Source organism: Meles meles, chromosome 9 (assembly GCF_922984935.1).
Source record: "Meles meles chromosome 9, mMelMel3.1 paternal haplotype, whole genome shotgun sequence".
NCBI classification, from domain to species: Eukaryota; Metazoa; Chordata; class Mammalia; order Carnivora; family Mustelidae; genus Meles; species Meles meles.
The window spans coordinates 89,456,262-89,474,389 of record NC_060074.1 but is presented as its reverse complement, the minus strand read 5'-3'; the positions used below and the strand labels follow the sequence as shown (position 1 = coordinate 89,474,389).

The 18,128-nt window shown below is 34.0% G+C and overlaps 1 protein-coding gene and 1 non-coding gene across 2 annotated transcripts in view; one reads left to right on the top strand and one right to left on the bottom strand.

Annotated features, from left to right (window-relative positions):
- The window catches only part of LRP1B (LDL receptor related protein 1B), a 2,013,404-nt gene that overhangs the window by 1,969,214 nt on the left and 26,062 nt on the right, over positions 1 to 18,128 (bottom strand). The window lies entirely within an intron of this gene.
- On the top strand, positions 15,185 to 15,287 carry LOC123951296. Its single transcript, XR_006820438.1, has one exon. It is a non-coding gene; the product is annotated as a small nucleolar RNA U13 (small nucleolar RNA).

Below are 18,128 nucleotides of genomic sequence, written 5' to 3'. Positions count from 1 at the left end.
GAAATGACCTTTTAAAAACTAGTTTCAAAATTAAGTACTCAGATATTAATTTATTTTTCTCTCATTCTGTCTGAAGAATATATATGGGTATAAAATATGTTCATATACACAAAAATCAAATCGTGCAGAACACGCAAATTAGTAAGTAATTTTTCATATATCAAAAGTAATTCACTAAAGGATTTTCTATAACTTTCCTTACAGTTCTGACACTCTCAGTGCCTTAATATTTTAATTTAAGGCTATGTATGTATTTTTTTTAATTTTAAGATCTTAATTTAAGGTTATATATATTTTTAATTTAATCTTAAATTTTTAATTTAAGGATATGTGTGTGTGTATATATATATATATCCATTGAAAAATAACTGTTCCATAGAACAAAATTCATCCATGCCCATTTTCAAAATTTTCCATCAAGGATATCAGTTAATACTGCCTAATATTTAAAAGTTAAGGATAGAACACCTACATTAGCTATGATTCACAAAAAGCATAAATAGGCTAAATATCTATTTCTCTTTCAGCAATCAGTTCTAAATAAATATTCCCAACTGCATTTAGTGAATATAAACTATAAGCTGATTTCAGTACATTGTCTAACTTTTGATGAGTGTTGCACTGTAAATGGTATATGAGGAATTAGAATAACTAAAATAGGAAATATAAGCCATAGATGTGGGTGAAAACTCTACTCGTTGAGGTGTAGTAAAGTATAATTCAATAAACATCCTCTGATGCTTAGATTTAGGTAGTACTTCGGCCTTAGTTCTTTTAATATTCTTTCAAATCAGGACTCCCTCTAACCCCATAAAAACATTAGTCACAGGATCAAACAGTCTGTCAATATTTTATTACTATTTTTAAAACACTAATTTTTAATGAAATAGTCCAAGTAGCATATCTCTTTAACGACTATTTGACTTATACAGATAAATTTATTGTTATAGTCAAGAAATTTTGAGTGCCTTCTATGTTCCAGACACTTTTTTAGGTACTAGGAATACATTAGTGAACATAACAGACAAAAGCCTAAAAGCATGGAGCTTACATTCTTTTAAAGGAGAAGATTGTGTCAAGAAGATAAAAGCATTAGTCATGCAATCAATATTACATTAATTTTTAGTTCTTTCTGCAATTATTTATTGAGGATCTACAATATCCTTTGATAGACACTGTGAAACACATAGGAAATCATAGGATATGGCTTCCCTAACGGTATTTGTATATTCATGTGTAAGACAGATATAACTATAAAACAGAAGGAATGGTGAAGTGCATAGATTCAAAATGTCTTACAACTGAAAAGAAACAAAAATTATAAAAATGTAAAAGGACTGAGAAGAGCTTTGCGAAAATATTTGCAGCTTTAATGAATTTTGAAGGGTTGGTATATAAAGAAAGGGCATTCTATGGTTTGATGCTTCAGGAACAGAATGAGCACAAACAGGTCAGGTCTTATATTTTAAATACTTTGGAGAGAAGGAGGAAACTAAGGACAGGAGCAAGGACATGGACAAATAGGGTCCCAGAAAGGGGAAAGAATAGTGAGTCGAGGGGAGATTATAATGTACCTCAAGTCTAATAGAAGTTTAATTGTCACTCTTTAGGCAGCAGGGAACCAGTAATTACCTTGGAGGAGTGTGACATATGAATCTGATTAAAAAAAACAAAAATTTAAGTTTAACTGGCATAATAAAAGAAGCATAGTTTAAGCCTATTCAAGAGAATATATTTATGATAATACCATGTTTGAGAATATATTTAAAGGTAGTTATCAAATGAATTATCAGTATTATACATTAAGGTTCATATTTATCTAATAAAGTGGTCCTCCCTCATCCACAGAAGACATGTTCCAAGACACCCAGTGGACCCCTGAAATTGTGGATGATTCTGAACCCTATATACACAGTGCTTTTTCCTATGCCTACATACCTATGAAAAAGTCTACTTTATAAATTAGGCACAGTAAAAGATTAACAACAATAACTGATAATAAAAGATAACAATTATACTATACTAGAAGCTATGTGAATGTGGTCTCTCTCAAAATATCTTACTGTATTATACTGATGATGGGAGGTGCTAAAATGCCTGTGAGATGAGATGAAGTGAGTGAATGATGTAGGCACCATGACACAGCATAAGCTACTACCGACCTTCCAATCACAAGTCAGGAGGAGGATTGTCTGCTGCAGGACCATGGTTGACCACAGATAACTGAAACTCTTGAAAGCTAAACCATGGATAAAAGGGGATTACCACCCTTCCATTTTCAGAAAAGAGGATTTGGTTTTATGATTTGGTTTTTGGTGTGGTGTTTGTTTTCTGCTTTTTTGGTTTTGTTCATTTTCTTTCTCATATCTTTCATAGTCAGGCAAGCTTTTAGTCATGTATCACATGAGTGGCTTCATCATATATCCAAAATGTTTATCTGTGAGTTTCTATCACAAAAAAAGCAAGGTGCTAGATGTGTTTTTCCATCTATATGGATAAAGAGAAAATATGTAAAGATGAAAAACTACTCTTTTTGTATTATATTAAAAATAGGGGTGTCTCAGTGCCTCACTTGGTTAAGCATCTGACTCTTGATCTTGGCTCAAGTCATGATCACAAGGTGGTGAGAACGAGCCCTGCATCATGCTCCATGCTGAGCTGGGAGCCTGCTTAAGATTCACTCTCTCCCTCTACCCCATCCCCCTCTTGTGCACACTCGCTTGCTCTCTCTAAAAATAAATAAATAAATAAAATTAAGTAAAGCATAATTTCATTTATCACTGATTCAAAAAATTTATCTTTGTCAGAAACAAGGCAAAGTTGAAAATCATATTTATAAATGCTTTAGACCATATTTTTATTTACAAATACAACTATACACATAGTTCTAAGCCTTGGTTTCCTAACTTGTAAATGGTAATGATAACAGCTCAGTTTCAAGTTATGAGGATCAGATACCCTTTACCTGTGTTGTCTCTAATCCTCAAAACAGCCTTGTAACTGAGCTGTGACCACCACCATTTTAAAAGTTGACAAAATAAGCTCAGATTTGTGTCTAAGAACAAAGTCTTTTCCAACTCAAGCCCTATTCTCTCTCCTCTCTATCCTGCCAATCGTACCAATACTGTGGGCACAGAAATGAAAATAATTATATATAGGAATGATAAGGAGAATCTGATATTTTAAAAAATACTCAAGATTTTATTTTATAAGAAAGGTATTCACCACTGGAAACCAAAATACTCCAAATAATCTCCCACCAATTATTTCCACACTTTGAACCAAGTGTGTGAATTATTTATATGAATCATATGGAACTATAAAACCAGAATATGCAAGTTGACTTAATGAAAAATGAACTAGAATACAAAGTACTATCCACTTGGTATTCTTGTTCCTAACTTATTCTTAGCCTCTAGGGGAATTTCATCATATAAAAATTTCACCTTTCAAGACTTTAAGTGGGTGTATGGTTTCTAGGCGATTACTACAGTTCATTTATGTGAAAAATGTATTAATATTAGAAGCTAGAGAAATATCTAGAATATGTTATATGTTAACTAATATAAAAATACCTTATTTAATTTAAAAACAATTTTAGTTTTACTCCAACAAGTTCCTTTAAAGAAAAGATATAATTACAGTAACTTCCTAGATAAGGCTAAAAATTCTATATGGATTTCCTTGAAAATTTCTCATTGGTTATTTTATTTATTTTTTTTAAAGATTTTATTTATTTATTTGACAGATAGAGATCACAAGTAGGCAGAGACGCAGGCAGAGAGAGAGAGAGGAGGAAGCAGGCTACCCTCCAAGCAGAGAGCCCGATGTGGGGCTCGATCCCAGGACCCTGGGATCATGACCTGAGCCGAAGGCAGAGGCTTTAACCCACTGAGCCACCCAGGCGCCTCATGGTTGTTTTATTTTTGATTAACCATTAAGTAAGTGAAATCTGCCTTCACTACCTACATTATCTTCTCTAATTACCTGCTCTGTAAGCAAAGAATTAAGTAAGAAGACTGTTCATTTTTAAAATGAAGTATAAATGTCATTTCATATTTATTTAACACTTCTATTTTCAGAGGCAAGCTCATTTTTTAGACTTTGGCAAAAGTATTTATATGTTAAATGAAAGTGTTTAAAGAACACTGTGAAGTTGGAAAACACACTGTCACCATTTTGCAATGTGATAGGCACTATTAGTGATCAATCTGGATCCTGTTCTCTATACGTTTCATAATAAAGAATAAGGTTGGTTTTATTTGATTTGAACTTTGGAAGGTAAGTAAAAGCTGAAAATTATGCTTTTTAAAAGTATATATAAGTCCTCTGAAAATAAGGTCCTGAAGAATAAAGCACCCAAACTTTCCTTTAGAATCTCTTAGGTTTATGAGAAGAGCATTTGGACTTGCATCTAAAGATCTGAATTCAGGACTCAGTTCTGCAATTTAGCTATGAGAAGCTCGTTTTCTGTCTCTACAGGAAAGACACCAGACATTAACCAATTCACTGTCCCTACCCCATGCCACCAATGCCCACCTTCGATACTTTTTCTTTCAAATTAGAACTCCATCTTTATTGAGGAAGAAAATACATTCAGTCCAAAAGGATAGATTGCAATTGGTCTAAGCAAGTTATGACTAGTACATACCCCCTTTTCAGAAACTCTCTTCCTAGCCTCTTTCACAGCTAGGAATGAGCATGTGACCTAATTCTGACCAATGAAATGTTTGAAGACTTTTGGAGAGATTCTAGAAAAATGTGCCTTCCGTGATAAATGACAGAGCCACTCTGAGAAACTCCCTTCTGCTATCCTTTCTTCTTCCTTCCTCCTTTCCTCCAGCAGGTAAAAGCAGGGAAACAAAAGTCAATACTGAGGATGGAGAGGAAATGGAATAAAAAGAACGTGAGTCATCAATGAGATCCAGTACATCTCTAGTCTGACCCTCCAGGTGTCTTGTTTCATGTGTAATTTAATGTCTTCTGCATACAGCACTGTGAGTAAGATTTTCTGTTTTGTGCAGCTGATCTTTGGCTCCCTTATCTTTTGAGAAAGAACCTAATATATTGGTTGTTACTTAATACATTCTTAGTAATTATTTACAAATAAATACTTGCTGGCTGGTAACTAAATCTGAATATTGAGAAAAAGTGCTAACTTCTATAGATTCAGACTTCCATTTTTTTTGACATTTTAGTATTCTCATATAAATTATACATAGTATCTATTTGCTTACCCTGATATTTCACCACACATACTTAGGTACTTTTCTCAATATTGTCCTTAAGGTTCATAACCTTGTGAGAAGTTACCTTATAAAAATTACTTTTAGAAAAATAACAGAAAATAATAAACAATGAAACCCAATGACCTTCAGGTAAGGAAGCATAAACAATCATGAAGTGGATTAAAAAATGCAATCTGACTCCTTTGAGAATTGGTGTAAATTTATAAAGTCCTCTATCTTTTCTGCATAGGATTTTTATAAATTCTATAGCTTTCAAAGGTATAAACATAAAAGGTCAGTGAAAAAACACTATATATGCATAGTTATGGATATATGAGATGGTAAATATAATTAAGTTCTCCAACAACTATTAACAAACAAGTATTAACAGCAATTTTTTTAAAAGATTTATTTATTTGAGAGCGAGAGAGCCAGGGAGGGGCAGAGGGAGGGGCAGAATATCAAGCAGACTTCCTGCTGAGTGCAGAACTCAATGTAGGGCTCCATCCCAGTACCCTGAGATCATGTCCTGAGCCAAAATCAAGAGTCAGTCACTTAACCGACTGGGTCACCCAGGTGCCCCAATAGCAATTTCCAGTCTGAATAAGTGTTCAGTACTTCGTCTGAATTTCCAGACATACATTATTTTCCTACTAAAACTGCCATAATAATTTTTCTACATTTATTTTGAAAACATGTATAAGAAAACACAGTTGTAAACTATCTATACTCTAATAATACTAAAAGCACATAAAAGCACAGAAGCCATTTACATGAACCATGCGTGCATTTCCATCTGCAAAACTGTACTGCACTTTTCTCACTATCCCTAAATACTATCTTACATTTTCATATTCCATCAGTCATAAGTCAAACTTTTTCCTCATCCAAGTCAGAACATCTTTGAATGCCCTATTCATTTTGCTACCATGTCTACATTCCTTCTGCAGTAACTAAAACTCATTACTGATAATTATAATGCAAATATTATCTTTTCTAGTAGACCATGAGTTCCATGAAAACAAGGGCAATTTCACTTTCTCTTTCTTTCCACAGTCCCTAATCAGCTATTTATTAAGTTCCTTGAGAGCAGAATCACTTTATTGACCCCAAAATGTATGAAAAATACCTTATGTAGGCCATTACATAAAATCATCCTTCATCCCACTTCAGTGTAACAAAACACAAAGAAAATGTATGGATAGTTAGTGCAGATCATTCCCTTTTTAAGAGCAAGAAGCTCTTGAAAAAGCCAAGAGGGGCACCTGGGTGGCTCAGTGGGTTAAGCCTCTGCCTTCAGTTCAGGTCCTGATCTCAGGGTCTTGGGATCGAGGCCCACATTGGGCTTTCTGCTCAGCGGGGAGCCTGCTTCCCCCTCTCTCTCTCTCTGCCTGCCTCTCTGCCTACTTGTGATCTCTCTGTCAAATAAATAAATAAAATCTTAAAAAAAAAAAAGAATAGTAAGAAGAAGCCAAGAGAATAAATGTAACAGATAAAACAAAATATAGTGTTGAAAATCTGCCCCTCTTTCCACTGTCCATATTTACATGGTCATTGAATGTGTGAGCCACAGAACTAGAAAAGCCAGAAAGGCAAGAAAGCGGACATGAAAGGACCTACTGGGGTGAACAGAGCACAGACCCAGGAAGGTGTGTGTTTTGTGATGCATGCTGGAAGCACAGGGGTGTTTGGAAAACTAAACCTGTATTTTGGCCAGATGAAAGAACATGTTTGGAGAATTCAGCACAAGAAAGGTGGGAGAGTTACAGAGCAGATACCATACAAGCGATTAATTTCTACAATGGGAGAAGGAAGAATTTGAAAGTGACTCTCAAGAAGATATGGTGCAGGTAAGGCAACTATTATTAATTCTTCAAGAGATAGGCAATGATGTAAACTCCTTTTCCATAATGTTTGGCTGTTGCGCTGATATTTCCTTGATTATGACTTTATGTTTGAAATTGGCTTCAGTGTTCCATCCACCTTTGTTTGGGACCTACAAAGATAAACTAAAGTTTAAGGTGGTCACAGACTATGCAAGATTGACATTATGAGGGACCACATGACCTTATGTTGTAAAATCCTTAAATATTGAATTGTACTTACAGTTAGCAAAAAGAATCATCAGTCCAAGTAGGCTTAGAAAGTAGATTCAAAACATTTCATTCAACATGCTTACTTTAGACTATAGCATTACTAGTTAATATTATATTATTTATTAGTTTAAAATAAAGTAACAAAAATACACCATAATTTAAGGTGAGTAAGTTGCCTTCCCATACTAAAATTTTGGGATTCTATAAGTATTTTAAGAGATACTTAAAAACAGGAGAAAATAATTCAGGAAAGAATTTAACAAAGATTTCATTGGATGCCATGTTTCTTCTACCTTATATATACCTATATGCTGCTACACTGCAGTGAATATTTGTAGCATTTATGTGAATTGAACCAATTAGCCAAACTTTAGGTACTATGGTTAGGTAACCAGTGTGTTAATTTCAAACTGTAAAATGTTGATGAAAATGGTAAGAGTCTTCTGTTCAGAAAGAATAACAGAAAAATGGATGCAATATGCATATATAAAAAGTCTTTTTTAAAATCAGCAGATGGACCCCTATATTTTAGAATCAACTCACAATGGGATGTGTATATGTTTTTAGCAAGACGTGGAGCAATGCACAAGAGTATAAGTTACCAAATGTATATTCTGCTACAGCATCCTCTTTAGTACCTCGCTGTTAAAAAAAAAAAAATCCCTTAATAAGAACCTGTGATATGCCATTACTGTAGGGTAAATTGATTCCAAGGGACTAAGTAGTTCAATAGACTCCATAGTTTATAGTTCCCTAATATTCATTAAGTACTTAAAATATCTAGTATACTTTATACAAACAACCACTTAGCTACAGCATGTGTATGTGTGTATGCTTTAATTAAAATTTTGTTTCATTATATTTAAGAACAAAGCAACAACTAAGGTGACCATACAAATGAGTTAGATGTAACCAATGACTTAAACATTCTATAAGTTCTCATAAGGGTATTACAGGTCTTAGTAAATCACAAGCTCCAGGCATTAAACCATATTCCAGTATCTTTTAGGTTTATTCAGTTTCCAAATTAACCCCTCTAAAAAAAGAAAATATCTCCTTCAATGATATTTTTTCTTTGAATTGGAAAGGAGCTTAGCAAATGCTAACATTTAGTATTTAATATATGTAATGTTACATCTTCAATTTTGTATATCTGATCATTTTTACAAGCAGATTAGAAAATAGATGTTTGTGGTTAAACTGCTTCGTGTAGCCTCTCTGGATTAGAACCCAACCCAAAGAAACAGGAAGACATTACCATGTCAAGATTACTTGGGATCTAATATGAAATTACTTTGCAGTTCCATTTAGTGCTTGTAAAATAGTCCTATATATCAGCAATTGTGAAAACCAAGGTGACATTAACTGGAATTCATTGTAGGTGTCAGATCTTAGTCTACTTAACTATCCATTCTTTGCTAGACTTATTTGTTTTTTAAGATTGTATTTTATTTATTTGAGAGAAAAAGGAAGAGAGTGATAGAGAAAGCAGAAGGAGGGGAAGAAGCAGATTCCCTACTGAGCAAGAAGTCCCAGGACCCTGGGATCATAACCTAAGCCTAAGGCGGACGCTTAACCAACTGAGCCAACCAAGTGCCCCTAGAGTTATTTTTTATAAGTAAGTAACACTTGTATTACATTCACATTCCCTTTTGGAAAAGTTGACAGAACTCTATGGATTTGTTTTACTTAGTTCTAACCACATTTTCCCATATGAGAAGGCAGGGACATTATTGATAATATTTTATGCAAAAGATATTATGGGAGAAGTTTAACAATTTGATGGGATAGCCAGGGACTAATCAAAGAACACAACCTTGCTCTGTATCATACTAGAATTAGATGCCACAGAATGTTTACCCAGAAAATAATCTCACTAAGAATTCTAAGTAAGGCATAGGGAAAGTAGAATATCCAGAGACATAACCTGACAAGCAAAGCAATCCTTTCCATTATTCACATGGCCCCCAAATAATGTATACTCTACAAAGGTCCTTTTGTACCAATTCTGATCTTCCAATGTGATATTAACTATGCTTGTAACCACTTACCATATATTATAATCCATCTGTTCCAATAAATGAACCATCAGCTTCATACTGTGATGGGGGGGAAATGTCCCTGACCATAGAATTCAGTCCCTGATCCCTGGCTATGAAAGTAAATGTTTGTATTAACTCATTTACTCTTAAAACGCATCAGCTCTATGTTAATATTCCATAGAGCCCTTACGAAGTCACGTAAGACAGTGGATGTAAACTCTTTTTAAAAAATCTGGCAGAGTGACTATGCAATTATTGATCATTATAATTTTTTATGTGCATGTTTAGACAGACCACTAGACTAACTCAGTCCACAGTCTGCTGAGATTATCACTGCAAAAAAATCTGTTTTCCCAAGAATCCTGTTGTATCTATTTTGCCGAGTACAAAACTAGAACTTCTCACACCAGCAGTTCTTCTACTAGAATATAACACTTTGAGAGAAGGGGTGATCTCTTATTTATAGTGTCAAACAGGACCTATTTTATAAGAAAACTTTCAAACATACTGTTTGAAAAAAATAATCAGTGTAAACTTTATTTTAAGTTCTTCACTCTCTTTAAAGTGATGTGGCTCCATGATGTTTCAGCCAAATGCTTTTGACCCATTTTAAAAATGAGCAAGGCATTTTTTAGTTGATTACTATTTATAAAAAAGAATCACATCTTATTCTGCAATGTACCACATGTACAAAAAGGAAAACAACAGTTTAATTTCACATAATATTTGGATTAAGCAATTAACATTTTAAAGTTAGATTACTGATTTGAGAAATTATTTGGAAAATCATATCTAGTACTTTTCAATTTTAAAGTTGCTGAATGTAGAGCTAAACAGATCTCTACATTTCAAAATTTAAGTAAGCTAGTATGTAGCTTCAAAGGACATCAAAATGATTTAATGTCAGCATACACAGAGCTAGCTACTGAAAAAATATGGCACAAAAAGAAAGTACATTTTTTTTAAAGATTTTTTATTTATTTATTTGACAGAGAGAGATCACAAGTAGGCAGAGAGGCAGGCAGAGAGAGTGAGAGGGAAGCAGGCCCCCTGCCGAGCAGAGAGCCCGATGCGGGACTTGATCCCAGGACCCTGAGATCATGACCTGAGCCGAAGGCAGCGGCTTAAACCACTGAGCCACCCAGGCGCCCCAAGAAAGTACATTTTTAAACCATATAATTACCATTAAATTAAGAAGTTAGTTATTTGAAGTTGGCTATGTAATTCTTTATGAAGATTCTATATTACCATTTTGAAGCACTCAAATATGGCATTCAGGACAAAGAAGACATCATGTGCAAATGTAAATAATGAAACAACAACAGATTGAGTTTTTGTACTTCTTGTTCTCTTTACAATCTTGTCATGAGAATAAATCACTTGGTGTCAATTTTTCTTCTTACAAGTCCCTGAAAATGAAGCATCAAAGTCTAATAATTTTCCCCATCTAAATTATCTACTTTTTAATGTTCTGGAAGAACAAGTCATAAAAAAACTTACTCTCTTGCATGGTCCTCTAATAAGATCAGCAAATCAAGAGTACATAGATTTAAAAAAAAAAAAAAGTACATAGATATTCTCCTCCTACTCATATTCCTCTGCCTTAGCACATTAACTCTAACCTGACAAAGATAAAGGAAGAAGGAAATTTGCTTGGGATCAGAAATAGAAAATGTGCTTTCAATAAATATTTTCAGTAGTTTCAAGGACATCATCAAGAGTGCTGGATATATTTAGACCTCACTGAATCTGAAATCTCTGATGTTCTGTAATAGAACAATCGGATTCGTAAACATTAAGGAAAATTTTTACAATAGTTGAAAGTGCACAGATGAATTTTAAAGAATATATCTGAATTACCAAAACTATTCCACAGTGTTAATAATTAATTAGAAGTAGATATTACAGGAAACTGGCCTGTTTGAGGATTCTTAAAGTGGTTCTTTAATTTCTTTTCAGCTTAGAGAACATATTTTATCCTTTTTATAAAAACACTCAAATGTGTATTCATTTTAAGTTTTTAAGACCCCTTTGTAACATTAAATACAGAACAAACAAAATCTGAACTTTGTAGTCTAAAGTCTAAATTGTCTTTAACAGGGGCAAAGTTAGTAAAATAGATAAAATAACTCTTTTTGTTATTATCATTCATATAAGTAGAGCTATCATAAATAGATGAATAACATATTGAGAGAAATTATAGAGTCAATCTTAAAGTTAAACCAATCTTAATTTACTTGGGGCCTCATATTATTGTGGGCAATCTAAATGGACTAAGTCATGGCTAAATGAGAAAACAAAGAAGAAATGCACTCTAAACCGCACCACTGCTAATTTTCAAAATGGATATAATTCCAAAAGTTGGAATTCACTTTTGTTAATTCAAGTGGATATTCCTTAATTAGAACTCACTTCTCTCCCCTAAACATAGGGTTGACTCTTGCCATGATGGATGATTCTTTAATAAATGAACAGGAAACTAGCTCCTAGGCAATAACTTAGTGGATTTCTTCTTGGAAACATTATGCATATAGAATAAAAATGAGAATAACACAAGTGGATATCCAGTACATATGTATAGTCACTATAATCTTCTGTCACATGCTGTGACACATAGTGTCGGAAAACTCATTATCCAACAGTAATGCATATGCAAAACCAGATTCAACACGTTTATTGATCTTATTGAGATAGTCTAATCCATATCTTCCTTTGATGGCCATCACCCCAGTGGGCTTTATCTCTAAAGGTAATGGGCAACAGTAGTTTAGAATAGTGACTACAGGGCAGTACATTCCATAAAGCAATCAACCCATTTTATTCTTTTTTTTTTCCCCTTTTATTTATTTTTTCAGCGTAACAGTATTCATTCTTTTTGCACAACACCCAGTGCTCCATGCAAAACGTGCCCTCCCCATTACCCACCACCTATTCCCCCAACCTCCCACCCCTGACCCTTCAAAACCCTCAGGTTGTTTTTCAGAGTCCATAGTCTCTTATGGTTCGCCTCCCCTTCCAAATTTTTTTTTTTAATAAACATATAATATATTTTTATCCCCAGGGGTACAGGTCTGTGAATCGCCAGGTTTACACACTTCACAGCACTCACGATAGCACTTACCCTCCCCAATGTCCATAGCCCCCTCCCCCTCTCCCAATCCCACCTCCCCCCAGCAACCCCCAGTTTGTTTTGTGAGATTAAGAGTCATTTATGGTTTGTCTCCCTCCCAATCCCATCTTGTTTCATTTATTCTTCTCCTATCCCCCTACCCCCCCATGTTGCTTCTCCATGTCCTCATATCAGGGAGATCATATGATAGTTGTCTTTCTCCGATTGACTTATTTCACTAAGCATGGTACGCTCTAGTTCCATCCACGTCGTCGCAAATGGCATGATTTCATTTCTTTTGATGGCTGCATAGTATTCCATTGTGTATATATACCACATCTTCTTTATCCATTCATCTGTTGATGGACATCTAGGTTCTTTCCATAGTTTGGCTATTGTAGACATTGCTGCTATAAACATTCGGGTACACGTGCCCCTTCAGATCACTATGTTTGTATCGAATGGGAGAAGATATTTGCAAACGACATATCAGATAAAGGGCTAGTATCCAAAATCTATAAGGAACTTAGCAAACTCAACACCCAAAGAACAAACAATCCAATCAAGAAATGGGCAGAGGACATGAACAGACATTTCTGCAAAGAAGACATCCAGATGGCCAACAGACACATGAAAAAGTGCTCCACGTCACTCGGCATCAGGGAAATACAAATCAAAACCACAATGAGATATCACCTCACACCAGTCAGAATGGCTAAAATTAACAAGTCAGGAAATGACAGATGCTGGCGAGGATGTGGAGAAAGGGGAACCCTCCTCCACTGTTGGTGGGAATGCAAGCTGGTGCAACCACTCTGGAAAACAGCATGGAGGTTCCTCAAAATGTTGAAAATAGAACTACCCTATGACCCAGCAATTGCACTTCTGGGTATTTACCCTAAAGAACCCATTTTATTCTAAAGCCTGCATTTAACATTAGAGGCAAATCATACAATAATAGTAACATGATTTGGAGGATAAAATATTTCCTCCTTAAATCTCAAACAGAAATTTAATAGTTAATTGATAGCTGAAAGACAGGCAATCTATCATTTCTATACTTCCTTAGCAAGCTTACTTATTTCATGTGCATGAATCATTATCCATGCTATTTTAAGTATTAGCAATCCCAAATCAAACTGATATTCACTGGGATTTTCTGGACACTGGGTTTCTATCAGTAAACTCCATTTGCCTGACCAAATTCTTCTCTTAGCCTTAGATCTCAAATGGCACCATTGTGCTTTTAAGCACCTTTCCTCGATTTTCAAAATAATTAGTTCTCCCAAGTGGTTTATTTCAGATGAAAGAATAATACACTATCCCCACAGAATTTGTTCTGTTTCAAAAAGATTTAAAATTCTAAATTTGCCATAGCATTTAAGTTCCAATAGTAAAAGTGCGTCAATGATTGCAGAGTTTCTATGGCAACAACCTCATTATAACACCACTCCCGGGATAGTAACCTGGATTCTAAGTGTTAGAGAGACGTCAGTTATCACAGAGCCTGGTGAACTAGAGAACTAATGCAGTCTATATTAAAAAAAAAAAAGTCGTTGATTTTAATTTCACAAACAATGCATATGTGTACAATGTTACCATAATGATTACAACTGAAATTTTCTATATTTGTAAACATTATGTCTCCTTGATGAGACCACTGTAATTTTTTAGACTAAATTTAAGGACAGTTTATGTTACCTATCTAAAATTGGATCTACCTATGAAAACCTCGAAGGAAATTTAGGGTCTGTTGTTTAGAAATCATGACTTTGCAGTAAGATATCAGGCAACCTAGGCACCACACTGAAGTGCTTACAGAACACAGATGATTTATGAAGGTACCACTGTTTCAGTCAAAAATATATTGGCATTGGCATTGCTCTGACAATTTGATCCTATGAAGAAAGACAACACTGACGTCCAGAGTCCATTCCCAAAGTGAATACCAGCTTTTTAGAAACTAACATCTGCTGAGCCCCAGTGCTCCAGCTGCCACAAAAAACAGATTTTTCCAAAGTAAATCTGCCCCAGTCATTACTTCTAGGAAGTAGGCTTTCAATGATTGACATCTATTAATGCTTATTTGTGATTCATTTAAATCTATGGTTTAGAAAGTTTAATTGACAGAAATAATGAATAACTACAATACATTTTGGAGACTGCATTGCATTTTAAAACAAGTGAAGATAATTGTAAGTGAAAAATGAAAGAAACTGCATACTTCAGTAAATGAGCCATTAGCCTCTCACCTTTTAAACCAGAAAAAATCTTGATGATAATAACCAAGCTTCTTTAATGATTCTACAACATGATTATAAAATTAAACTGATAGTTTGAGATTGATTTTGGTTCTTCATAAGCTATTTCCAATTTAGCCTTCCTCTTATAAGGACTCATTGTCCCACCACCCACATATTTCTTCTTCGCTTTGAGGGCAGTGGGACTCAAGGATGAAAGGAGAGAGAAAGGGAGGAAAGTAATTTCCAGGTGGCCCCTGGGTGGCTCAGTGGTTAAGTAGCAGACATTGGCTTAGGTCATGATCTCAGAGTCCTGGGATGGAGCCCAGAGCATGGAGCCCCACAATGGTCTTCCTGCTTAGAGGAGAGTCTGCTTCTCACTCTCTCTCTGCCCCTCCCCACCCCACTCTCTCTCTCTCTCTCTCAAATAAATAAAATCTTTTAAAATATTTAAGAAGTAATTTCCAGGATCCTTTGTAATTCATAAGCATGATGATTGGGTGTTCACACCATTGTGTGACACGTGCCTCCCTCAAAACTTGTTAATGCCTCATCCCATTACCCATCTGATATGAATCTGGACAAAGAAATTTCCACAGGCAAATTTATTTTTAAATTATTCTTATCTAACTGAATTATTAACCCCAAATTGTTGTTTTGTTTTGTTTTGTTTTGTTTTGTTTTTGGCAGGGGCACATTTGGCTTGTGAACTTGGGAAGGGGAAGTGGGAATAGGTTAGTTAATCAGCTGTAGAGTTTGTATTTAAAGAAATAAAGGACAATGTAGTCTGATTCATTCTCAAACAGTGGTGATTGCTCTAGTGATGTGGACCACAGGCAAGCTAGACCTCCTTAGTAGTGTAGGTTGGCAGCTGGACCCTCTCAAATGTCACTTCATATTCATTCACTACGGAACATAAGTCATTCCTTTAGGAAAAGTCTATGTAACATCCAACTTACATAAATGATTGGCATGATTTAGATTGAAATTGGCCACATTCGTATTTCATAAAATTGAAACACAAGACATGTTAGTGTGTCTCTCTGAATATATTATGCATATTTTGATACAAAGCATATGTTAGATGTAGTCTGCATATCTTATACATATTCAAATATAAAATCTGTTTTTTATAATATATATCAGTGTGTGTGTATGTTTGTATGTGTGTATACATATATATGTATATACACTGATAAAATAGAATTGTGGATGATTCTTCCAGTCCTAAAAACTCCAAATGAAGCTAGCTAACCATTAAGGTAGACATAAATAGCAAGCTTAATTTCTATTGGTAATATTAAGAAAACTATTTTTTAAAGATTTCACTTACCTTTGGATACAACCTACTACTTAAAATATGTTTCAAAATTTGAAAGTCAAAACCAAAATAACAAGTCAAATCTATCACTTCATTCACAAATCTGACTTCTATAAGACTTCTGATTATGTAAAAAAAAATCAAACTTACACTGTAGAAATCAAGATTTAAAAGCCTTGAATTTAAAGAAAATGGTGTAGGCTTTTAAGGCAATTCCAAAATAAGAATTCCCAAAATGTTTGAGTACATAAGCCATTATTAGAATAAGTTTTTAGCCTCCCATGGGGTTCTAGCTAGTATAGAAAGAAACACTTATATGTTTCTTTTACTTTTGAGATGTTTGTTAAAAAACAAAACTCTGATAATGTTCTGTCATAATATTATATTTTATTAAATATTAATATGCTTTTGGTAGGAAGCTACATTATGATGCTATAATTTAAAAGACAAAGGCCTTAGAGATAGAAAGATTTGAGTCCTAGACTTTATGGAACTTTGACACTTACTGTTTGTTGGACTTTGTGTGAGTCTAAATTTCCTCCTGTATGAAATAAGAGCTGATATTTTTCAACGCTTGATGTTTAGAATCATGTGTAAATGCGTTTGAAAGCCTATAGTGGTGTCTTAAGACAAAAGCCATGTGTATGCTGCAGACATGGGATTTTGAACCATTTTGCACCCCAATCTCTTCCAATTTCCCCCAGTTGTCTAAGAATGGCATCAAAAGGAAAACATTAATGGTACTCCAGGATACTTCATTCTCATTAAACTTGAGTTTACTCCAGACAACGTCACTTAACAAGATCTGGTAGCCATGCCTATAAAGCCAAAAATCAGGACGAGGTTCCTATCACTTTCTAGGTAGAAAGAATGTTACTGCTGATATAAAATATTTTGAAAGACTCCAAAATTCATCATATTGATTGCATACTTATAGTTACTTAAATAAAATGCTGTTTTTTAAATTGCCTACTGATAATAAAGTTTAAAAAGCAAATATTTTTTAATGAAACTCATGCCACAAAATTGGACCATGAAAGACATGGAAAATAGAGTAAGATATTTTACATAAATAGAAAAAAAGACCCCTTAAATTTATTTGACATATTTTTAATTAAGTATAAAGGAAAAACGGATAATCATACCAAAATATAAAATATTAGCAAACACTGAAATATGTACATTTTAAAAGCTCAAACTCTAATATAGAAATTTAATTAATGTGGAAATAAAAAAGAACTAAGAATAATTTGGTAGTTAATCACTATTGTAATTACTCCTTGAATCTCAGGGTTTATGTCTCCCTCAGTGTAAGTGTGTAAATATCATTTTTGCTTTCTCAATCATGGGGAAAGGATACAAATCTCTGGTATGAAGTAGATTCTGTACTTTGGGGAGGTAAAAGCCTTCCTCCAAAATCTCAAAGAATTAAAGATCTGTAGAGAGTATTGAGTTAATTAATGTATTTGGTATTTTAAATACCATATATTTTAATATTTGAATAACTTTACTAACAAATTATTCAAGTTGTAATTTTTAAGTCTTATTTTTCATGCAGATGAAAATAATTATGTAAATTATGCACATTAATTAAATTATGTAAATTAATTGGGGAAATTATTTTCATAAAATTGTTTTGTTGCTATGTATAGCTTTAGTCCCTGGAAACCCAGAAGATCACGCTGTTAAATTAATGTATACACAAATGTATAAACTGTTCCCTAAATACAGATAGTACTATTTGTCTTTCTTTCCTACTAGTGCTAAAGCAAGTATCATTATAGTCTTTCTTATAGTGATAGTTTCATTAATAAAGAAACCCAGCTCTGTGGCCTTTGTGTTCTTTATGTTCTCTGAATATGTAAAATAATGAACCTTGAGTTTAATATGATTATTTGGTTTTGGCAGCCACCTAGGAAGCTAGCTAAAGTCATTGGCAGTGTACAAATTTTACAGTTAAAAAAAAATAATAATGGAAGAAGCCTTAGCCAAACAATTAATGAAGTTACAAGCATATTTTTTCTTTCATAAATGCCATTTAACATTCTAATCCTGCAAGAGATTGCCCAATGATTTTTTATAAATACAGATA